Raw genomic sequence first — 24,738 nt, 5'->3', positions numbered from 1 at the left:
CAGGAAGCCTGTGGCAGACCCAGGAACGGATTCAGTTCTCCCGAGTCCCAGTTCAGTGCTTTAATAAGAACCTCCTTTGTGTCCACCAGAAATAGAATTACTGACTTAACCCAACACCCTATTCAGGACTGCATGAAAAAGAACAAAAATAATACCTGGAAATATCTCTAATATAGCAAGATATGGACACCTGGATTAATGGTACCAGTAGATTGCGATTAATAGCAACCCAGATAATGACCACTTCTGGTTAATTGCAACATTTTGGTGGGAACCAATCCCATCTCATTGACTGATTTGGATATTGGCACTGGGATGCCACTTATTAGCAAACATTGTTTTGGAAGAAATGTCCCAGCTGCGGGCAGGTTTGTGGAACCGCAGTCCCAGAAGGAAGTGCTGGGATGGCCCTTCCTTGGTGGCAGCTCTGTGAACCTGCCTGTAGCAGATGCTCAATCCATCCTAGTGCTTCCTTGTGGGGATGCAGCCCTGCAAACCTGCTTGCGGACAGGGACTACTCAGGAGGTACAGGACTGTGGGCTTGGGGAAGGGGCAGGGCAATCGCAGGTAGGGAGCTGCAGCCTAGATGCCAGGGCTACCCAGTACCTCTCCCTGCAACTCCAGGCAGTGCCCTGTGAGGGGGCTGCACCTAGGGAAGGAAGTTCTGGGACGTGCTAAACCCCAAACCCCAGAGAGTGCAGGGAGAGATACCATCCAGATCCATGGGCCTCACTGCTGGCACTCCCTGTAGAAAGCCCTGGCATCCCCTCCCCACTGCTGCCCTGCTCACAAGCAGAGTTGCAGCCAGGGAAAGCCATATCTGTAGTGCTGTCTTCTCTGCATGCAGCTCGGCAAACCTGCCTTTCAGGGCTAGCAACTGTCAGATAATGGCAACTGTTGCTGGCAACTCAGGATGGGTACTAATAGTGGAATCTACTGTAGTTCTAAACAACACAAGCTAAAATATCCAAGGGAATGATCCTAAGGAATGAGGATCAAGAGGTAACAAAGTCAAGGTTAATCATTTGTTTGGCAGTTGGTTTGATAGCTTTCAAATATAAAAGTCTCTTAGGGATGAGGGTAAAGAGGCTGGAGGATCAGCCTGAGTTGACAAATACCATAGGCAACACCAGGCAAACATTATCAGAGAGAGTTTTCAGGGCTTTACATCAGATCATTCTTTCTTTGGGGAGCAGATGGGAAGGAATCAGTGGCGTTTGCTTTCAAGTCTGAGGAAAAAAAAGAGAAGAAATCTATCGTAGGAGCCAGATCTTCACTTGCCCTCACTCAGAGGTCATTAACCTTCTGCTGCACATATGCAAGGTTCAAAGGGGAAGCACTGAACCAGGGGAATTCTTCCTTTCTCTCCTCCCAGAGATTTATTAAACTAACATCTTTATTATTCAAAATATTTGAACAAGTGGGTCCCTCTCTCTTGGAGCTCTACAGCTGCCGTCCATGAAGCAGAAGAACAAAGCACGAGAATTGTGCTAAGCACAACATGCCCGCCCCCCCCCTCACGAAATACTTTGCCTCCTTTGTGTAATGACCTCTGAGCAGGGCAGGTAGAGACCTGAAGTTTATGACAGATTAATTTGTTCTCTATTGGAACAGAAAGCAAACACTCCCGATTTGCCTTTAATGCTGGCTGACTTAAATCAAAGCTGCTGAGACCTCTGCCTGATAATGTTTACCAGATGTAGTAGTGCAGAGATGTCTCCACATTATCCCCCTCAATGTACTTTCAGTTTGTTCCCTTAGAACTACTTTTATATTGAAAACTTAAGGGCACAATGAAGTCCAAGAGTGTTTAACCTTTGCCTTCAATGACAGAAAGGTTAGGCATCAAAATGCAAACTTAAATAACAACATTTCTGCAAAGCTGGTACATTCAGATCACAGTTGCCAACTTTCATGCGGTAAATAAGCACCCTTACTTTCACAATAAGCCAAAAATCAAGCTAATCCCCTTTCAAAATAAGGCCAAAACAAATCAACCCCTAAGAACCCCAACACTCTATGTGACTAGATCCCCCCGGCCTGCAGTCTGGGACTGTGGTGGATCCGCTGTGCACCCCTGACTCTCTCCCCCTGTTGCCCCTGCTTGCTGGGAGCCAGTCAAAAAAAAGAACCAGCAAGATACAAGCCAAACAAGCTACAAGCCAAAAATTAGCCAACAAGCAACTCATAAGCCAATTAAGCCAAAAACGAGCCCAATTTCTGTTTTTTTCTCACAGGTTTGGCATGTCTGATTCAGACTCCTGTTCGATGTCCCCTGAGTGAAAAGGTTCTGTCTAGAGTAAAAGGAAAAGCAGCACTGCACACTCAGTTTACTTGCAGCTCTCTGCCTGCTGAAATTTAGTCTGCAATTTCAGGCATAGAAAAAAAGAATTCTGTGCAGCAAACTGCTGCTGGCAAAAGGACGGAGCCAAATGGAAGAAAAGAACAGCAAAAAACAATACATATTTTTGCTGACAGAAGCATCCGGAAGTGGAAAATGTGAACTGGGGGATTCTTGCTGGTTGCTACAGGCACAGGCAGGATTTGGAGGTGCTGGGCTATAAGCAGCTCTTTCATGTGCAATGGAAAGCAAAAGACAGAAAGAAGTGGTTAAAAGATCTCGAAGCATTGAATAAAACGATGTAATTCAGACATTGCTTTATAACCAGCAATTGCTTTCTTCGAGGGGCAGCAGAAAGCCCAAGGCTGGCGGCAGCTCTGCGAGGAAGCCTTGCAGAGAATAATGAGAAAGCACACATGTTGGTACAGTGGGGTGATTGAAGTTTTGAGGCAGGAGAAAAGCAAACAAAAAGACATAAATGCCAGATTCAAAGAAGCAATCTGTTATGCAAGCCTCAAGTGAGGCTATTGTGGAGAGGGGAAAAGCAGGAAGGGGGAAATATAAGCATTCATATTTCACAGACCCAGCTGCAAACAGCAAATGAATACAAAAGCACTGTTACCCAATTGCTACAAATAATGGCAAAATCAGGCTTTTTAGCCGACAAGAGAAAGCTGTGTATTGCATAATTAGATACATTCGACTGTTATTAGGGCTCTAGTTCTATAAGCATACTCAGCACTTGAGAATAGGTGAAAAATGCTAAACAACAGGATAAAATCCCTGTTTCCAAAGAACTTTCAACGTCCTTGTCACGTACGTTTGCATATGCACCCCAAGGACACGGAAACATGCCAGTCAAGCCGGCGTGTCCATTACCCTAGGCAATGTGGGGTGCAATGAGTTTGTCAGGCCTGCGGTGACAGCTGTTTGTGAAGATCAGGGGGCCCTTTGCCAAGGGGTGCTAGTGTCACAGTGAGCTTGGGGTGGCTGACAGTGTGGGGCAGGGCACTGAGGCCGGTGGGGCAGGTAATACTCACTGGGCTAGGGGGAAGGCGGTGTCGGGATGGGGCAGAGGCAGGGGCAGGTACCTGTCAGTCTCCAGCGCTCGGAGCGCGCCAGGGCCAGCAGCTTCTTCACCTCGGAGTCTCCCCTGCTTGCTCGGGGGCCTCTCCGGCTGCCCGGCCACTGCTGCTCTCGGCCGGCAGGTGCAGGGCCCCAGCCGAGACCGGCTCCTTGCGTCTCCTCCGTGGCGGCGCCCCCGGCCCATATCCTCCTGGGCAGCCGCGGCAGCAGCAGCCGGGGAGCCTGAGATGAGGAGTGGCCCCCGAGGAAGCAGGGGAGGTGAAGAGGCTGCTGGCCCTGGCGCGGCCTGAGCGCTGGAGACTGACAGGTACTTGCCTCTAAGCAATAGTATAAAAAAAAAATTGGGGGCACCACTTTTTGGCTCCCCCAAATCTTGGTGCCCTAGGCGGCTGCCTAGTTTGCCTAGTGGTTACACTGGTCTTGGGCCCGGGGGCCTGGCTCCACCAATGTTCGGGGCCGGGTCTCTCCCCCAGCCCCGCCTGTCACCTCTGCGTGCCTCCCCCAGAGTGTCTTTCAGCCCCGCCTGCCACCCCCAGGCGATTTAAAAGGGACCAGAGACCCCTAGCTGCTGCTGCCAGCAATGATGAACCTATCCTCCGTGAATTTATCTAGTCCTTTTTTTAATCCTGTTATAGTCAAGTCTGTTTTTTCCCCCCTTACTACTGTGGGTTAAAAGTCAACCACTCATTCATATGTCTCCAAAGCTGTGTGTCTGTCTGCTTCTTCCTTCATGCGCCCCTTCTCTTTAGGACGTCCAAAGCTTACCATGCATGTTTGTTGTCCTTGTTCAGGATGAAATGACAACTACTTGAGGGCAGAGGTTCTTGTTTCCTTACTTACACAAATAAATGTACAATTCACACTTACGAATGGAATTGATCATCTGGTCTGTACCAGCTCACTGGAGTAGGTGTGCCATTGATGGAATCAATGAAATATGTCGGGTTTACTCTGTTCCTTGGCACCAGCCCCAGTTAAGTTCCAGCATATGCAGAATGCACTGCCACCGTCTCTTGCATGTAATCATGTACAACGAAGAGCTGCCATGTCCCGCCATTGCCATCAGCTCCTTTTGACTGCATGTTAATTTCAAGATCAAGTGAAAATTACTCTTTGCTTCATGAAAATGCATCAGCCCACCCCATGGCTTCTCTCTCTCTTTCTCCCTCTGCCCCCACGTCCCTTTCCTCAGCTATCTCTGGCCACTGCACTGTGCTTGCAAACAATTGGTTCACAGACCAGTCCTTTCCTCTGCAGCTCCTCTACTCTGGCACTGAGCTAGTTGTCAATCATGACGGTTGTCATCATTGAGCCCCTAGCAAAGCTAGCATGGTGTGCTGCCCCGGCCTCCTTGGTCTCCTTGCTGCTCCAGGCAAGGCGTAAACCATGACAGGTCTATATCTGTTGCAGTGAAGGCTTCCCAGTGTCCTGGAAGGGTGGAATCAAGACCCTGCCCATGCTTTGCCTCTTCCCGCCCATCTTTGTGAGTAGGGGATGTAGCTGCTGGGGCCAATAATAGCACAGGGAAAGAGAAAATAATTTTGAAATTGGCTTACCTAAACCCATACTGCATTGTGGGATATCGGTGGTATGACAGACACTATATAAAATAAAGCTGCTTTCTGCTGAGTTAGTGCATCAGTTGTGCGGTCACAGCTGGGAAGACAGCCTGGCAAGTGGTTCGAGCCTGGGACTGAGAATCAGGGCTCTTCTTTTCCAGTTCCAGCTTTGTTCCTCGCTCCGTGGGTGGCCTTGCACAGGTGGCGGTTGACACTTCTGTGATGTTGACCACGCTACTGCTTACCTGCAGCAGACCGATGTTAGAGCTTTCTGTGTGAGGCTTACATCACGAATGGGCCCTCATATGATTTCATCCCCAAATACTCCCAGAGACTGAAGGGGGAAGAGGCTGCTTGTATACCATCTGTGCCTACATGGACTATGGAAAACTGTCAAAATTTTAAACAGCATTTTCAATTTCAGTGGTTTTTCTTGGGCCTGATTGCAGGGTAGGGGGCTCTGCAGGAAAATGTGGTAAGGGGCCTAGCAACTGTCAGTCAGCAGCCAGCCAATCTAGAATATGGTGGGGCGAGTTCTGTCTCTCTGTTTTAGGAGATAGCCTGTTTTGTCTGTTTCTGTTTCTGGGTTCTTGTGTGTTACCATTGAGAATTCTAAGAAATAAGTTAGAGTATTTGTTTTTATCCAATGTCTCTGTTTGTGTACAGTGAACATATAACCTTTGTACTCGCTGTATGCTGAGGAAGGGCTCTCTGCCCAGACCTCATATAAAGGATCACAAAGGGCAGCGATAGTATGGCCCAGTGGAACTGAACACATTGTACTAATGGTGTGGAAGGACTGTGGCTTCTACTTAAGCTTTTGGTTTGTATTGCAGCGATGGGATGGCCATGCTGTAGCCCTGACCGCAACCAGGGGTTGAGATGGATTTTACTTTCCCAATGCACCAGAACTTCATCTGCATTGAGTCAGGTGACTCAGGCTTTATGGCTATTAAATGGCTCCCCTCCAAGGGTTTACAAAGTGCTCGGAGATCCTTGGATGAGAGGTGCTATGGAAATGCCAGGTATTATTCATTTGAATATTTTCTCTTTTCATTGTATTCCTGGCACTTTCTGTTAAACAGAGCTCAGAGTACGCAACGCAAGCTGCTCCTAATGAAAGGAGCCCAGGGCAAAGCATCACATTGGTCTCAATATTAAAAGTCTATTTTAAAAAATATTATATAAAACAGACAGTTCAGAAATGAACCAAGTAAATGATGAAAGTCAGAGCCATGTGTGTGCCCCTCTGTTCATTAGCCAGACATCTGCTTTAAAAGGTATTATTTAAAGGAACCAATGAGTTTACCCCTGAAAAAGTCTCCTATCAAAGGGAAATTCAGTCACAGGAGGATTTTATTTTCCTGGACAGTTCCCCAGCCATATGCTGTTGCTCATTTATTTTTAATGTAATATCTTCTCATGTTCATGCTACCTGAGTGGAACTGAGGTAGGGACAGGAAAGGAGGAGGGGATGCAACATCTCTCTTGCTTCCTAGACTCCCTAATAGATTTTTCTTTAGAAGTCCTCTTAGAATGAAAACCTGCTGTTCTCTTTCATTCCACTGTGCTTCACAAGCAAAGTCCTGCTCCCCATCACGTTGGTATGCGATTCACAGCTGCGGGCCAGCTTTTTTGCTGATGTGGACAGTGTCATGGGGATCCTGTGCAAAACATTAAATCAGATGCTCATTTCTTGGCCCCATTTGCCTGCCCCTACCCCTCCCCAGCTCCCTCCTTTCAGATCAGGAAAATCATTTTCGTAGAGAAATTTCAAATAGTCCCATAAACTAACAATAATTCTGATAGGTATCTGTTATGGGTAAAATGCATCATATCTTCTCCCTGCAGTATATTGTTCTCACCTAGCAGCTGTTTTAGAGGCTTGTCAGGACAGTGTAACATTGCTTTAGAGGAAAAGAAAAAAATCTTGTAAAAATGGCATGGGTCAGGGGAGATATGGGGAATCTCTAGCTTCCTTTTGCTCTGGACAAGCTTGTTCAAGTCAAAGAATGTTCCCCTGAATGCATGGACAAAGTAAAGCAAATTAGTTAGTCTACAGTTCATTTTTTTCCACAGGTTTCCTTGACTTGTTTTTCCTGCACTTGGTGTTTTTCCTGCCTGTTCCTGGACAGTAGTGGTAAGTTCTCGTGAAACTGCAGTTATCCTCTGTTCAAACTGTTCACAGGAAGTTCAGCATGCTTCTGTTTTCACTTAGCTCCAGAGGTGCTGTAACAGGGCACTTTTTGTCAGAAGTATGGTTCATTCACTTCTAAAATCCAGTTTGTTCTCAGCATTGTGTATAATAACCCCTTACAAGCCTGAAACTAAAATCTGCCTCCTGCCTTTCCTTTTGACTCATTAATGTCAGTTTACTGGGCATTTCATGTTTTCTTTTTCTATACAGTTGTTTAAAATGTATTCTCTGCCAGCCTGACAGCTGTGAAGACTGAGGATCACTAGGTAACCACAAAAGAGTTACAGTGAGGCAATCGGCACTGCAGGGGTCCCCACCCTGTCCTGCCAACATGCCTCTGTTATTTCAATGCTAAGGTATCATGAGTGACAACTGAGGCCTTAAAAGTACAATAGAAAGATGTTCTGCTTTGAATTCTCCACTATTGTGACTTATATCCTCACCAGATACACCTGAGAGAATTTAATATAGGGCCAGATTTTGAAAGTGAGTCACCTAACTGTCATATACATGCAAATATACCTGAATTACGTATCCAAACTGGGTGCTTACTTGCATAAATTAGATGTGTTTTAATATATGTGTCTAAATGGACTCATCTAACTTTGGAAATCTTACTCCTCAAAGCTTTAGTACATAATTTGGACAACAGTCCTCTAGATTACACTCAGCACCAGAATTTTCAGCATGTGGTTAATTAATTTATTTTCAGAACAATATTCCATAACAAAGAAATTGTGTGGCTCTATTTACACAATCTCCTTTCTGAAAGAATTTTTTTTTTACTCAGAACTTTAATCATAAGCAAACGTTGTGTTGCACTTCACTTCAAATCTGTACATGTTTTTCTGACTGCAAGTTCATAGTGTGTTTTAAAGGATAGCTAGCAAAGTCTGATCAGTGGCCTTTATCTTTTGACTGTTATGACTTTTGGAAGAAAAGCTGCTTTTTTTCCTCTCAAGACACTTCAGTAAAAATGATCTTTTGCACATGTTCAGTGTATTCCATGTAACTTTGATTCTGCCTGATTTGTTTTATATATGGTGTTGATTAAAGACGGACCATAAAATGTCCCCAACTCCATAGCTAGTGTTTTTCTTCTTTCATGCCATTTTGGTGGCTTTTACTTTATGCTATTGAAATAATATATCTGGCTGTGTGCGGTCATCTCTGTAGGAAGATAAAATCTGATATTCAATAGTCATAGTAAGGATATTCAATACATCAGCTTGAGGCAGAATCAGTTTATTCCTCTCTGTGATTTCCTCAGGCATCTGGAAATGTTGGATTTGTTTGTTTGTTTGTTTTTGGTTTTAACTATTTCTTTTTATACTATTAAATGCAAAAAAGTATGTTTAAAAATAAAGGGTCAAACTCTGACCTGGTTTTCTGTGGGAACTGCAGTAGGATGGTATTTAAGATCAAACACTGTTTAGTGTTTCGCAGCAGAAAAACAAAAATGTGGTTTGCAACAATAGCTACAGGGTGAGTTACAGTCCCACTTATGTCTCGCTGAAGGCATTGAAAGAAACCATACTTGCTAGATACAGCTCTAGGTCTTGCCTATCAGACACTTTCTTTATTTTTCTTCTTTCAGATTTTTTTTAACTAGGGATGTTTGCAATAAAGTAAAATCTTTGGATTTTTAAGAGATTATCTACTTCTGCTGCTTATTTCCCTGTCCCCCCCATCATTTCCTCTTTGTAACATCCAAATTGGTTGCTATGGAAATGTTTATAACTTCAAAAAGAGGTGCATGGCTGCACATGGGAAATTAGCAGCAGGAGTTGAAGAACTTTTAAAGTTATTGTGAAATGCTTTAAAAATCAAATAAAAGTTATTTTTCTGCATACACTGTTTACTTTAGTGGGCTATAGTCCTCCTAGCTCCTCTGTCTAGTGCTGTTACTTATGAATTTTCAGAGCTCTTGAGTGTCATCCTGATGTGATCTGAAACAGCTGAAATTTTAAATGTCCAAGTTAGGGTTAATAATGAAAATGTGAACAGATCCTCAAGAACAGACTCGTTGGCTCAATGCTCTATTGGCAGTGACTTAGCCCCATTACAAAAACCACTGTTTGGATACTACAGCTGTACAAGATTGACCTTGATGGAGAATCTGGGGTATTTCTCTGACGATGCCAAGCATAAGGGATGACATTCTGACTCCACTAGGCAAAAGTCCCATTGACCTCAATGGGCTAGGCTTGTACCTGGAAACATTTTTCTTTTGGGGTTCCTTCACATCTTTTTTCCTTTGTGATCTTCAACGTATCTCTATGATCATCTACTAGAATAACTGTAACCGAGCAAATTGTGATTAAAACGTAGGAAAATGTAGGAAAACTCTCCCCTTTTTGGCTGAGGAAGCAGGGTGCACAGTCACCTAAATCTTGGTAGGAACAAGGCTTGCATGCTGGGCCAAATTCCATCCTCCATTATGTGCATGTAGCACCCTCTGCAGTCAATGAGAGCTGCCTGTGGATTGGCATCTGAGGGGAGAATTTGACTGTTTTGAACTTCGCAGCCTTTGTATTTGATTTTTTCTAATCCTTCCTAATACGATACATTTCTATTGCCTTTGATCCTTGAAGAAAGGACTGTCTCTTGCCATGTATTTATACAGCACCTAATACAATGGGGTCCCAAGCCTGACTGAGATTTTTGGTCACTAGTGCAAACACTAATTTAGGGAACTGTTCTTCTTCTAGTTACTGCTATTTAAAGTACAGTTCTACTTTAGAAGGTGACCATATTAAACAAGCCACCTCCTTACTCAACATGTCTAGTCTTGGTTATCTTGGCTGAACTCTTTATAAAGTTTTCCCTTACGGGCTGCTGTTACTGCTTCTTTCTTCTTCTATAGATTGTATCATTGTGGCAGTACAATTCTTTTTCAAACTTGGCTTTCTTTTATCCTCCAATGTCTCCACTCCATCAATTAGGACAAGTTGCCCTCTATTTAATGACAGGTTTCAGAGTAGCAGCCGTGTTAGTCTGTATCCGCAAAAAGAAAAGGAGTACTTGTGGCACCTTAGAGACTAACAAATTTATTTGAACATAAGCCCGATGAAGTGAGCTGTAGCTCACAAAAGCTTATCCTCTATTTAATGGATTTTTTGAATCCATATGGCCCAGTCCAAATATAAAATCTCTTCTTTACTCCATGGATAACTCACACTGCAGTGCCATTTGAAAACCTATTAATCATCTTCCTCACTTGAAGACTGCTCAAGAGCATTCATAAGACTAGGAGGCCATGACAGAGTGCTGGGAGCTAGTGGTGAGCCAGCACTCTGATCACTCTGGTACCAACTAGAGAGGTCTGATTGGGGAATGGAGTGGAATTAGCTAGTCAGGCTGGCTGGCTGGCTGGGTGAGCTAAATGATTAATTAGCCCACCTGCTCAGGACTGACAAAAAGGCACAGGAAGGAAGTGCATGGGAGAGGTGCAGGGCTGCCTGAGCCCAGACTTAGTGAGAGCTCAAGGAAGGGAGATCTTTTCTCCTCTCAGGCCTTGGGGAAAGGGCTGATGGTACACGAGATGCTGTAAGTAGTATTGCCACACAGAACTGTAGAGATGCTGGTGGAGGGATCTGAAATAAACTGTACAGCATGGAGTTTGATGACTGGTTAGTGGAGTCTGAGTGGTTTCTGTGGAGTTAGAAGGTAGGAGCAGAGCATGCCCTGAGACAGGCTGCTATCACTAGAAAATTCACCTCTTTGTAACTTTAGTATATATGTCCCCTTATACAACTGGTTTTCGAAGAGGAAATGTCATAGTATGTAATAGGACAAAAAAGAGATAAAATTGCTTACTGTGGGGAAAAAAGAGAAATAAGTGGGCCAGATGTACCATGATAGCAACAATATGTTGACCAATAGGTTGACAGAGCCTCCGCTTCGCCCACACGGAATCCATCAGTTATTCTATCAAGAGTACACACTTTGCTTCAATACTAGCTTAGTCACTGGGGAGCAAATTGGTTAACCCAAGGAAATTAAAATTGATTAACCCAAGTAAAAGATCATGAGAAAATAAAAGAGCCTGAGAATATCATGAAAGGGAATCCCTTGGTGACATAAAACTGGCATAGGTAACTTTACACCCTTTGCCTCCCGCCTCTGCATAGGAGGCATAGATGTGCCAAGGATGTAACAGGTATAGTCAGGTTGCACTCTGCTCCAGTGATCTACAATTGGCTGAACAGTGCCTAGATGACTATTCCATCTGATTTAAATTAGAGCAGCCCTATGGCTGCTCTGATTTGTGCTGGAGGTCAGGTAAGCCCTCCACTGACACAGGATGCTGGGAATTGGAAAGACTGCTTTGCCTTCTCCCACTCAGCTGCACTGAGCATTGAGACCATTCTCACTGACTATGAGGACTTGGTTACCTCAATGGAAGCCTCTAATAATTCACATGAGGTTAAACTATTGAAATTATTTAGAAAACAGGTCCCAGAGAAATAGTCTTAGGCTCACAAGGATCCCTAAAGGTGCCGAGAAAGGGAGCATCTTGATTTAATTTTCTTATAAGTGCTCTTGTGAATTATTGAATACTGAAGAGAATGGTCCATTTGAAACAGAAGGTGCAGAAGACCAAAAGCAAAAGAGTTGATCAAGAAAATATCCAACTAGCAGTGCTAAATATAAGGAGAAATGAAATCCTAGCGGTTGCAGTTTATGCTCCAAATAATAATGGGGAATGTGTCTATGCTACACTAAATATGTCTTCTATTAGCTGTTTGTAATTGCAGAAGGCAGGAATGCTGCATTAGATCTGGCCCTAGACAGATCTGTCTTTCCCAATTTCCAAAATCCAAAGAGAAGAGGCCCCGACTCTCAATTGTGCCATGCACTTTAGTCTTTTTTGCCGGAGCAAAATGAGTGTAAATCGTTACCATTCTGATTTGGCAGTGTTTGGTACAACCCACTTTATGCTCAAGTAGAAGATTCCACAAGGCGCAGGTAACAGTGTATTTGGGCCGGAAGCTTTTCTAGAATTGGCATGAACTATAGAAATGATTGATACCTGGAGGAATTGTTATCTGTTGAATAGGACATATTCTTCTCACTTCCTCTACTGTGCTATATTTTCTAGGCTTCAATTTTTTCCTTATTTCATAGTCTTGATTGTAAAAGATAGGTGGCTGTGACATATTACCACCAGGCATATCAGACCAGTCATCGTTTTTGCCAACGACTTTAATGATATGCAAGACACCTAGCTGGAACTTGACTGATATGTATTCAAAGACTGCCCTATTAGAGATTATAATTTTAAAAAGTGATTGAAGAATATATGGAGCAAAATGGTGGTACAGTTATTTCATACACAACAATACAAGAGAACTGGAATTCCTGCTTAAGAGGAATCCTGATAGAGAAAGCAGTCACAAAACAAAAAAACGAAGTATAGTAGATGTAGAAAGTAAAGTAGAACCATTGCTGGATTTGTATATGGAGATACCAACTGATAACATTTGACATGGCAAAATTTGACTTCAACATTTTGTTTAATAAAAAAGCATAGAATATCTTCTTTTATTTGAAGTTTAAAGATGAACAGAGCATGAGGGCAGGTAAATTGTTAGCTGCCAACAGTTAAAAGCCCAAGTATCACAAAGACTTATTCCAATCAGATTTTCTCAACAACGCTTGCCAACTCACAGCCCAGCAGGAATAGCTAATGAATTGTATACATTTTGAAATATGTGCATGTTATACAGACTTTACTAGAATTCATCACTCTAAGGAAATTAGTAAATTTTAATAGAGGTAACATAGAAAGTCCCAAGAAATTAAAATGTGCACAGATGGAGATAATTTCTTAGGAAAGAGTGTCTTAGCACACAAAGTTTATTACATCTATTGTGATTGCAACCCTGTTTTACCCTGTCTTAACCCTGATATTGATGGTGGGGTGGTCTTAGAAGCTGAGGAAAAGGGCATGTGTGCACATCACGTTATTAGGGCTATGATTTCTTCAGTGCTCAGAGAGGAATCCACTGGACCGCGTGCGCTGTTGATCTATGTCACTACTAAATGTAGAAGTAAAGGTTCATGCCAGCTCTTCACATGAAGGCCCCAGTTCAGCAAAGCACATAATCACTTGCTAAATATTATGCCTTCAAATATGTTTGTACTTTGCCTATCACAATTGGGTCCCAATCATGACAAGGCCTTCTGTAATGCAAAAGCTAAATATGAACTAATAATAAATAAAAAAAAGAAGAAAAATAACTTAACCAGTGCCCTGATGCTCACTGAAATCAGTGGGAGTCTTTCTATTGATGTCAATGGGTTTTGTATCTGGGCCCTCAAAACAGTTTATATTTTCCTCTGGGGAATAAGCAACTTGTTAATTTGACTAGAATTTGTTGTGTTTGGTAGCTAGATTGGGAATGAGAGGTTTGTATTTGTACTGAGGAAGTCTTGGTTTATGTCTCTTTCCCACTCTCTTCTTTTCCAATTCATAATAAAGAAATGTAAATCAATGCATCATCTGCCGCTGGCAGCAATGACTAATGAACATGACTTATATAACAGGCATTACCACAGAGACAATGAAAGCCCAGGTGACACTTCATAGAAAATTTTGAACATTCATTTTCCTTAGATAAAATAGCTGCTCTGTAAGCAAAATTGTGTATATTGTTTTCCCCTTGGTCTTTATTAGCTAGGACATTTGCATAATACCAAAAGGCTTGTTTCTGATGCGTTCACCTTCTCCTGCTGCTTACTCCTCTCCTGAAGTTTTAATTCTCTGTTGGCAAACTGATAAATAATTTCCACGAAATGCAATTATGATATCACTAACAGAGGATTATCCCTTCAGGTGAGGCATGAGTGCGAGAAAGTCCAAAAGAACAAAGATTATGTTTCCTTGTCCTGCACCCTATTAAAAGAGGGAAGAGAAATGCACAGGAAAAGAAGCCATCATGATAGAGATCATAGTCTCTCATATATTTACCATGCACACCACAACTGCTATGAGATAGATCATGAGCCTAGTTTAAAGCCCACTGAAGGGCTTCCAATGACTTCAATGGGTTTCAAGTCAGGCCTGTGCCCAATGAAATTGAATAATTAAAAAAAACAAATGAAAAAGGCACACCTACTTTGGGCATCATTCCAGAGTTGAGCACACATGTTAAATATTCCCAAACAGGTTCATGAATTACCGCATAGAACCATTTCCTGATGGAAATGGGCTGAGCAGCCCATACCAGCATCTAAGGCTTCAAGTTCCAGCCAGGCTGTGGCACTTTGATTGGACTAAGCTAGTCACAGGAGAAAGGGGAAAAGAGAGTCAAACCAGGCTTTTTAACCCGGCAAAATAATTGAACTGGAAGGTGTCAATTAGGGAAGGGAGAGTGGGTAACAGGCCCAGACATTGGACAGAAAACCCTGTTTTCTTTTAAGAAAAGTGTAAGCAGAGTCAGAATGAGCTCTAGCATGACATCTGATGCTGAGCTGTGGAAAAGGACTTCAGGGGCTAATCTTGTTTGCATGGGCACACCCACCCTGCCTAGCATGATGGGACTGCTTGCCCAAATGTTAATTTTGGCTGCTATGGGATCCCCAGTCTCTTTGTTATTGGGGAAGGAGTAATAAAGTGTTGTTAGCCTGGTTATGTGAATCCAAGGACAGTAGAACTGTACTTGGCATTTTATGACAGAGGTACTCGCTCTCAACTAAATAGCACTCGCTAGGCAAGGGACATGGGTTCCAAAGCCCAGGGAATTAAGGGGTAGTGGTGGCTTGGGATAGGGATCTGGTAGTGTGGGCTCCCCCTTCTGAGGGCTCCTAAATGCAGCTTTAATCTCTCTGTGGTATAATAACAGAACTAATTTTGACTCTGTTAGGAGTCTTGTTATGTGCTACAGAGCTGAAATCACTGATTCCTAGGTCTAAACATTAGATCTACTCTGGGCTAGTGGTTCTGAGTGTGTCAACACTGAGGCTCCCCAATTAACAGCTGCAATCACTAAAGAGCTGAAGTTACTGAGAGCTGTGTTAAGTGGGGGTGAGGGTTGAAGACATGTTCATGAGCAGTTAGCAGGAAGGCTGGTTGAGAGGCATGGCTGGTGGTGAAGACTGCAGCAGAACCCCACAGAGAGGTGTGGCAATTGGCCATTGATCTGAGCAGTGAAGCATGTAAGATGCCCCTATGCCTCTCCCCGCTTCCACTCAGGCTGGGAGGTAAACTCTAAAGATGAACTTCTGAACTCTGGGGCTGTGCTGGCCAAGGGAAGAAACCATAGATGGGGTGACTGTTGGGTTGCTGGACTTAAGGACCTGAGGGAAAAAGGACACTGCGAAAACTTACTTGGGGATGGGTCTTTTGCTCATGGTTTGTGTTATGAATCCTGTTTATGATGTTTCCCCAACATAATGCCACATTGTTTCCATCCTTTATTAAAAGGCTTTTGCTACACTCAGACTCTGTGCTTGCTAGAGGGGAAGTATTGCCTCTTAGAAGTGCCCAGGGGGGTGGTATGTAATTGTCCTAAGTCACTGGGTGGGGGCTTGAGCTGGTTTTGCATTGTGTTATTGAAAAGGAACCCCTAGGTACTGAACCCAGCCCTTGTTGCTGCTAACTCTGACAGGCAGAAGGATTACAAATGTTTCCTGTTTATCATGGTGGATCCCACTAGAAGATGGCTGAAGGACATGAAATGAAGGGTGGGGTTAATGTGGGGACCAGAACAGCTGGAACTGATATAATATGAATCAGCAGTCTGAATCACTTGCCTATCAAACAAAAGGGTTCGACTAAGATTTTCAAAGGAGACTAAGGAAGTTAGATACGCAAATCCCATTGGAATTCACTGAGAGTTGGCAGCCTACCTCCCCCGGCTCCTTTGAAAATGCCAACCTTACTGCCTTTCTGGGGAAGTGGGAGGCTCCATGTTAGGCGCTCTCGGAAGGTTTATCACACCTGGGGGTTTTTTTTTTTTTAAGTTTGACTGCTTGTGGTTTAACAATTGTAATGTCATGGAAATGAAACCCTCTGCAACCTTTAACCCCAACAACTGCTGTGATGTGGAGGTTGGAGAGGCGGCCAGCTCACATAGTTAACGAATATTTATAGGGCTTCATAATAGCTGCTGGCATTAGAACAAGGGCAGTAAAAAGGGGATTAAATGAAGATAAATGTGAGACACAGGCAGTAACAAATACTCCAGCAGATGTGTGTGGAAATTAATGGTATGGTGATAACAAATTCTGTGTGGTGCATCAGTAAATGTGTCTCTTGATACCAGTTTTTAGTGCAGAATGAACCTGATGGATAGGAAAAGAAGAGGTACACAGGTAGAAGTCTCATCACTGCAATACATTCACTGCATATTAATGACCTAACGGAGACGAATTAAAAATTTTTTTTTTGTTATTTTGTGCTGCACAACCTTGCCACCAAAAGTATATTGCTGGCTGTAGAGTCGCTCCCCTAACAAATACATCAATTCGGTTTGAGAGGGGAAGATGAATTTACAGCTTAAGCATAAGGTTGGTAGTCAGGAGATCGAAGTTATATTCCTAATGCTGCCACAGATTTCCTCTGCGATGTAGGGAAAATCACCTCGCTTCTCCATGTCTGAGTTTCTCCATGGTAAAGAGGGATAAGAATGCTCCTCTACAGTACAGTGTTTCACCAGATGTATTGTATGGCTTTAATTTGGCTTTAATTAAATTAAATGCATAGGCATTACAGAAATGCAAAATATAATTTGCTACGATTTAAAAACAGCACTGTGTTTCAGAGTGCTACTTGAAAATATTTACCTCTCAGCTATTTACAGATAGGTACATAAACATTTTCAATTATTTTAACTCTGTTTTTAAAGAAACACACAAGGATAATTTTTTGGAGTTTGATCTTTCGGCCACTTCCCTTGTGTTCACCCACTGCAGCCTGGTGGCAACACAACTTGTTGAGCATGAATTTTTCTGTCTGTGGCCCTTGACCAAGATGGAGTAGGGGAGTGTAGGTTCCAAACACTCCTCACCCATCTCTTTGGAGGATGTTTGTGTGAAACAGCCCATGCAACAGTAATTTAACAAAAAACAAGGTCTATTAAGAATACAGAGAACTGAATTTCTGAAAAGGTTTTTTAATGTATCTAGGTTTACACTTCAAGTTCTCAAACACTAAACTCGATATAGCATTTTCAGCCTAGGAATAGAGAAAAAAAAAAAGTGAATAGCTTACGTCTTGTGAAGGCAATTGTCTCCTTTAGTCACTGTTTGATCAGCCCGTCAGCATTGCTTGCTGTTCAGACACTGACTCCCTACCTTTGCCCCCAGGACCCCTTATCAAGCCTCTGCCTCTGGGTCAGCTTCCATGTTCAGATGGCCTCCTGCCTGTCCATGTCTCCCACACTCCCTCATGAGTTAGAGTCCATTACCCCATCAAGGTGAGGTTTCAGTGACCTTTACGCAAAGGAGTTCCCAAACAGAAAGGTGGGGTTGGGGTAGGTGTGTGGGTGTGGGTGTGTGTAAAACAAGATGCAGCAACTCTGAGAACAAAATATGTATTGTATGCACAAAACAGGAAGGTTTTAGAACAAAGGGAAAGGTTTTAGAAATGTAAAGGTGCTATACACAGAAAACAATGGCATAACAGCTTCATACTACATACTGTACACACTGCAACTAAGAATGTGTCCGATTTGTCACTCAGTCACCCTGCCTGTGTGCCCATGGCTGTTTGGTAAATTAAAAAGATCCTTCCAGAGATAATATAAAAATGATTTTCCACAAAAGCACAAATGTCGGCTATAAATAGCCCATTATGTTTAAACATATCTATTAGTTGTGGACCAGTCCCTTTTAAGCAAACATTGTGGGATTAGAGAGACTGAAAGAGGAAGAATTTTTATGGAGCTCAGGTTTTGTTTGTTTGGGTATTTTAAATTCTTACAGAGTAGGGTAATTATTAAATACCATGGCACCATGGTATCTGTGTGCTGATCTCTGAACAAAATACTGCTGATGTTTCAGAGATCTATGGTGTCCTCACATATATGTCACACAAGCGGGTTTTCATAATATGGTGTGCTCGGATAAGTGAGAAAGCTGCATAAATACAGTCCAGTTTCAGTTATTGGTATGCAGTCTGTGAAATACGACTCAGTGACTGGCATGCAAGGAGGCAGGGGCAACAGCCCAAAGAGGCAGAGACTACAGGAAAACAGGAAGAGTTTCCCCAAAATAGCTACTTCAGTCACTGTATAGCCTAATATATGTAGGATTTTTTTTTACAGACGTTAAATCATGAGTGTAAAAATTAAGCCAGATTTAGGCTTAAGTTTTATTCAAATAAGTTGTTACAAGAAATACTGAACAAACAGGGTTTCTCTTGTTCTTCCAGCTCTTGTTTGGCTCACATAGTGCTAACAACAGTTAATGTTCTGCTCAGATTTTCCAGCAATATCCAAATCCTCTAATTTTTAGATATCCCTTAGCTGAATACCTAGTCCTCCCAAAGGCTTTGTCTACATTACCTCGCCTAAGTAGACATAGACCTCTAGTGTAGATGTACAGTTCTACTGTCCTCAATTCACTGACAAAAGGAGGTTTTCTGATGGTGTAGGAACATCACCTCCCCAAATGACGTTAGCTATGCTAATGGTTTTCATTGGCAGAGCTGCATATACACGAAGGATTTTGTCAGCATAACTATGTCGGTCAGGGAGGTGGCTTGTTCACACCCCGACTGACATAGCTAGGCTGCTGCAAATTTTAAGTGAAGACACCGAGCCTAAATCAGGCTATGAATAGGATATGATCATGAATAAAATCTACCTCAGAGTTTTGGTCACATGGATTCCTGCTAAATTTTTACATGGAACTTTGCTTGAAGCCACCAGTCAATTAGCTGCCCATTTTCCAGCAATTCAGGCAAACAACTTTTCAACTCTCTTTTTTCCTCCTGTTTCTGTCTAACAGTAGTAACTTTCTGCTCCAGTTACTGGTTTAATATTCATGGACCAAACACTGCAGTACATACTCAGGCTAAGCCTACACTATAAAGTTTTGTCAGCAGAACTATGTTGGTTGGGGTGGAAACAAACAGTGTAGACAAGACCTCAGACAAAACTGTCACTGATCTTTGCTTGAGAAAGATTCATGTATGACTTGTCCCAAAGCAAAGTGATCATTTTCTTGGCTTTTTGTATCCCTTTTTGTTGACTTCTCCTTGAATGTTCAGGCAACCAGTTATTGTTCTCCCAAATGGAAGAATTCTTCCATTGACTTAATGCCCGCATCTTGGGGAGGTAGGTTAACTACAACAACAAGAGAACTTCTCCCAACGCTGTAGGGAGTTTCTACACTGACATGCTATAGTGGTGCCACTGTAGTGTGGTATGTGTAGACATAGCTTCAGCAACTTTTTACTATAGCTCTAACCGGTTAAGGGCATGTCTGGCTAAAAACATGGTTTGTGTCCACACAGCCCATGGTTAATAACCACTGAAACTTCACAGGATGCTGCCCCTACTAACTATCCTGTGTGGCACAGTCAGGTTGCTGTAACTTGGTAGGCACACTGAGAACAATGTTCAAAGGCACCTAAATGCCATTTTCAAAAGCATCTAAGTCACTTAGGAAGTTGCTTCTTAGCATATGCATAATGTGTCTCAGGTGGCACATGACCAGGATTCATCATCAAATTTGGTCGGCTGGGTGGATCATTAGGTTCCCCATCTTGGGCCGGGTACTGACAGGGAGTGTGACATGAGTACCATTGAATGAGAGTGAGGCTCCTAAGTGACTGAGGTGCTTTAGAAAATGGATCTTAGGGAATCAAGCTTGGAGACAAGGGGTTCCTGCCATATGCAAAAGCTATTTAAGGCAGGGGAGTGACATCATTCTTCGCTGATTCCGACCCAAAGGAGACTCTTGGAAATACCAGAGAACAAGGACTGAACTGGGCGGAAGTGCTGGACCCAGGCTAGAGGGGTTTCTAGGCTATGAAAGAAATACCTGGGGCTTTTAAGCTGCAAGCAAGGGCAGCTTGCCCCTTGGACACTCTGCAACTGGTTTGGATCATCATTTAGACTAGGTATACTTGATTCTGCATCAGCGTGGGGTTGGGGGAGGGGTTAAAAGGCATCCTGAGGTCACTTCCACCCCATACTGTCTATGGTTTGTATTACAGTAACAGCCAAATAATCCAGTCAATATCTGAGCCTCATTGAGGTAGGCACAATACAGCTATATAGGAAGACATGGTCCCTGCCTATGGATACTCTCTAAGAGGGTTCCATCATCCTGTCTGCCTAGTTTGTAGGTAATAGGTACAGTTACAGAGAGTTGCCAACTCTCCCAATTTTATCACAAGAAATGGAATTACGGGCACAGTCCTGGAGAAGAACAGCCGATCAATCAGAGCATTTCAGGAAGCTGTCAGCGCTCTCCCTCCTCCCCTCAGGAGCTGAGAGATTTCTGAGCAGTGGGGAGGGAGCTGCTGATGACAGGATGCAGCAAAAAGAGCAAGCTGCCGAGCTCTCTCCTCTCTCCCTCTCAGGAAAAATAGGTCACTCTGCTCTTTGCTCCCCTCTCTTCCTCCCTCCTCTCCTTTCCATCCTTGCAACACCAGGCCTGGGAAGGGGGAAAGAGGGTGAGGAACCCTGGAGCTGCAGGAGGTGCTGAGGTGCATACAGGGGCAAGGGGCAGAGGTGGGACTGGGGAGGCAGAATGAATTAGAATTTGGGGGGGTTGGAATGAAGCTGGAAGCTCTGTGATATAAGGCAGCATTTGATACAAATCTGGCTAATTTAATCTCAGTTGGGTCTTGCAGCGAGAGCTTCTGCAGAGAGACCCAAAAATCACCTTCCTGTATAAGTGCGTGAGAGTTGACAGCACTATAACAGTGACACGCATACACCTGGGATGGGCAGGGGGAGTTCAACAATCAAAAGAGACCAAAAAACCCACAATATAATCTTATTTCTTTTTTTAAAAAGCCTAATGATTTTTTTGGGGGGGGGGAAGAGTGTATCATGATTTTTGAACTTTTGGGGTTGGCAGCACTTCAACCTCTGGTGACCTTGCCAGGGAAGCCCTTTGGGATAGTGTATGCAGAGGGGATAGAGTTTTCAGAGGACAGGTACTTATTGGGGGAAGTTGTGATGGGTTCCCTCTGGGGTTCCACCTGGAACTAGGGTACCACTGAGCCCCCCGACTCACCAGCCTGGGCTTCCTCTCACACTTTGGTCCTGTGATAAATTGCCAAGCTCTCCAAGCTTGCTTTTTCACCAACATATACACAGGTAGAACACACCCAGCTGCAGAACTTACAGGCTGCTGTAATCAGCTCTGCATGGGGACGCTACAGCTAAGGAACTGTCCAGCTGCTCAAGAGCACATATTCCCTCTGGCACAGAGATCGGTACAGCATAAGCTCATGAAATTCACCCCCTCACTCAATGTGGAAAGGAAATATACAAACAGCTTTTTGCCCCAAGTTACAGCTCCCACACACTGGTTTGAGATAAAGCAAAAACAAATTTATTAACTACAAAAGAGAGATTTTAAGTGATTATAAGGGATAGCAAGCAGATCAAAGCAGGTTACCTAGCAAATATGCAATCTAAGATTAATATACTAAAGAGATTGGATATGAGTAGCAACTTCTCACTAGACCATCCCTGACAGGTTTTTGTCCATCCTGTTTTTAAAACTTTCAATGACAAGGATTTCACAACCTCCCTAGGTAACCTGTTGTGGTGCTTAACTATCTGTATAATTAGAAAGTTTTTCCTAATAGCTAACCTAAGTCTCTTTTGTTGCAAACTAAGCTGATTGCTTCTTGTCCTTCCCCAGTGGTCATGAAGAACAATTTATCACTATCCTCTTGTAACAGCCCTTAACATATTTGAAGGCTGTTATCTGGTCCCCCCAGCAGTCTTTGCTCTAGACTGAACATGCCCACTTCTTTCAACCTTTCTTCAAAGGTCAGGTATTTAAAACCTTTATCACATTTGTTGCTCTCCTCTGGAACTATCCTATTTGTTCATGGCTTTCTTAAAGTATGGTGCCCAAAACTGGACACAGTAATGCAGCTGGGGCCTCACCATTACCAGGTAGAGAGGAATAATTACCTCTCCTGTCTTACATGTGCCACTCCTGTTAATATACCTCAGAATTACCTTTCCCTTTTTCACAACAGCATCATATCATTGACTCATATTTTATTTCTGGTCCACTATAACCCCAGGCCCCAATCCTTTTCAGCAGTACTACTACCAAGCCAGTTTCCCCATTTTATAATTGTGCATTTGATTAGTCTTTACTAAGTGAAATAGTTTATATTTGTCTTTGTTGAATTTCATATTTGTTGATTTCAGACCAACTCTCCAATGTATCAAATTCATTTTGAATTCTAATCCTCTCCTCCAAAGTGCTTGCATCTACTCCCAACTTGGAGATGTCTGCAGTTTTTATAAACATACTGTATTCTCTACTCCATCATCTGAGACATTAATGAAAGTATTGAATAGTACTGGACCCAGGACCGACCCTTGTGGGACCCCACTGGATACATTATCCCAGTTTGACAGTGAATTATGGATAGCTACTCTTTGAGACTAGGCTTTCAACATTGTGTAATTTCATCTAGACCACATTTCCCTAGTTTGCAAATCAAAAATACTAACAAGCTACAGTACTAGCAGTTTTGAAGTCCCTGGATCACGTTGCGACTGCAGTAAACAGAGGCCACAAACCATAATACTACTTCACTGGCATAAAGGTTTCACAGGTTATTAACTTGTAAATCTCCAAAATTAAACCTGACTCCAATAAGGAGTTTTTAAATTATTTGTGATTTCTTTTAATTATTTAGGAAGTTACCAGCATCCCTTTATGAAAGTTGAACTCTATTATGTCTAGCTGGTGTATGTGGTGTCTGTCTGAATTATTTCTGTAAGCCATGCCTACTTTGTGTGGCACTCTGTTCCCCTCTTGGGGCAGCCCATGCATGGAATTGAACTGGGAAGCCTCTGAAGCTCAGGACACACTTGCCCTTCCAGGGAAGGTAGCTAAGCCATGCCTGCTCAATGTGGCACTCTGTCCCCATCTAGTTGTGGCTAAGCCACATAGGGTATTTCTACACCAGGGATCTCAAACTTAAATCACCACGAGGGCCACATGAGGACTAATGCATTGGCCTGAGGATTGCATCACTGAAACCTTTTCATACTATGATATAAAAATATAGTCAAAAATGAAAAAAATGAAGAGTAATATAGTATGCTATTAAAAGTCAATATATTAACTATTTTAAAACTGTAATGCAAAAAGGGGTTTTAATAAAATATAAACACTCAGTAATGCACCTCACTCAAACGACAAAACATGCATTTACTTTTAGAATTACTTTGGTTAAAGCCCCACAACTCTGCTCCCGGCCCTGTCCCCATTCCACCTCTTCCATGAGGCCCTGCCCCTGCCCCACCGCTTCCCTGCCCCCATTCCAAACCCTTCCCCAAAGTCCCCACTCCAACTCTGTCTCCTCCCTGCCCCTATTCCAACCCCTTCCCCAAATGCTCCCCCCAGCCCCGCCTCTTTTCTGTCTCGTCCCCTGAGCGTGCCATGTCCCCATTCCTCCCCCTCCCTCCTGGAAAGTTCTAAGCACCGCCAAACAGCTGGGGAGCTTGACTGCCAGTAGAGTTGGCGCCTAGGGTGGGCTGCAGGAAATAACTCCGCGGGCCGCATGTTTGAGACCCCTTGTCTACCCGGTAGCTGGCAGTGAACCTTCCGGCTCGGGTAGACGGACTTGTTTGAGCGCAGCTGGCACTAGCATGCTAACAATAGCTGTGTGGATGTTGCAGCGGAGGATTGTGCTAGCCAGCCAAGCTCAGGTGGCTAGCCTGAGCCTCCGCTGTGCTGCAATGTCCACACACTACCTTTAGCATGCTTTTGCCAGCCCTGCTCACCTGAGTCTGCATACCCAGGCTGGGCAGCTCCCTCACAGTGGCAGCATAGACATACCAATCACAAAGATGGATGCTACAGGCTAGCCAGACAATGGGGTGTGTAACTCATGCAGTAAAGGCTTGTGCATTTAGATCTTGGCAGCCTAGGTTCGATCCCTGCAGCTGATAACCCACTGATGGGCATTTGTGCTGTGTTTCTTGTATATTCTCAGAGAAAATATTGTGATATTACTCATGTCAAGCATTAAGATAATTTCCTGATTTGATTACTGGCTGGTAAAGGGCTTTGTCAGTAGTTAGATGTCAGTGTTTTACTGTTGTGAAAGGCAGGTGCTGAGCACCCTCCTTGATGCCTTACTGCATACAGTAAATGTAAGGTTTGCACTGCTGGAGATCATGCCCTGTTCCCCTGCTCCTTCTGCTAAGCCTGGTAGGAGTGTGTCTTAGGGTAAATAAGGCCAGATCACACAGACCCACAGGAATATAACCTATGCAATGATCTTGTCTACCCAGCCAGAATATACTTGCTTCTAACACCTGCAAGAAATTAAGAAAGATTGAAATATTCCCTAAAATCTGTTGCTCATCATACAGCCTACACAA

The 24,738-nt window shown here is 43.3% G+C and overlaps 1 protein-coding gene across 1 annotated transcript in view; it reads left to right on the top strand.

Annotated features, from left to right (window-relative positions):
* The window catches only part of ECRG4 (ECRG4 augurin precursor), a 60,730-nt gene that overhangs the window by 5,398 nt on the left and 30,594 nt on the right, over positions 1-24,738 (top strand). The gene's annotated exons all lie outside the window — the stretch shown is intronic.

Source organism: Dermochelys coriacea, chromosome 1, assembly GCF_009764565.3.
Source record: "Dermochelys coriacea isolate rDerCor1 chromosome 1, rDerCor1.pri.v4, whole genome shotgun sequence".
NCBI classification, from domain to species: domain Eukaryota; kingdom Metazoa; phylum Chordata; order Testudines; family Dermochelyidae; genus Dermochelys; species Dermochelys coriacea.
This window is presented reverse-complemented; position numbering and strand designations above follow the sequence as displayed.